Here is an 885-nt window from a genome sequence, read left to right as displayed (position 1 = left end):
CCCCCCCCCTCTTTCTCTCTCTCTCTCTCTGCTCCTCTGACCAAATTCTGCGGGTAACGACTCACTCCGGAGACAGCGACTTTATGAATACTTTATTTATTGCCTATATTGATTATTAACCCACATGCATGTGTGCGGGTGTGCGCGCGCGCGTGTGCGTGTGTGTGTTTGTGCGGAGTTCTGAAAGGTTGGCATCCACATAAAGTACATACACACACATACTAATCCACGGACACACAACGAAACCGAGGATGTTTATATATCGGCTGCAGCTTTAAGACCTAATTGCCTATTTTTTTATTCTTTCGATTCGAATATCTCGGAAACTAGCCATTATTGGTCCTTCAGCCCATGAGAACATTTGATCAGGACCATTTTATCTACATCATATCCAAAGCCCAGCCAAATCGACTGGGATCTATTTCCCATATGTTTTGTGCGTGGTCCTTTCGAAACGCGACTCACTGTCATATCTGTTAAAGACCATTTGAGGAAGGAGATTTGCGCGTACGCGATCACTGTGATTTAATCGCACGTTATAGAGGTCCTGCACATTCACGTTGTAATTTACAGTATCACGATATGTACGTTATTCCTATATTTTTTCATAACTTAGCAGGTTACGATGCACATTTTATCATAAAGGATATTGCTAATAGTTTTGTGGGTAGAGTCGACTTGTTACCTATAACGGAAGAAAAATATATATCGTTTACGAAATATGTCAAGGCTACAGCAAACTCTAAGCGGGGAACGGACTGTTTTAAATTGCATTTTGTGGATTTGTTCAAATTTCTCAATACTAGTCTCGAGAAATTGGTATCATATCTCGACAAGAGTAAATTGAAAATTATACGATCGGAATTTTCTAATCTTGACGTCGAG

Source organism: Trachymyrmex cornetzi, unplaced genomic scaffold, assembly GCF_001594075.2.
Source record: "Trachymyrmex cornetzi isolate Tcor2-1 unplaced genomic scaffold, Tcor1.1 scaffold471, whole genome shotgun sequence".
NCBI classification, from domain to species: Eukaryota; Metazoa; Arthropoda; class Insecta; order Hymenoptera; family Formicidae; genus Trachymyrmex; species Trachymyrmex cornetzi.
Note: the sequence above shows the minus strand (reverse complement) of the source record.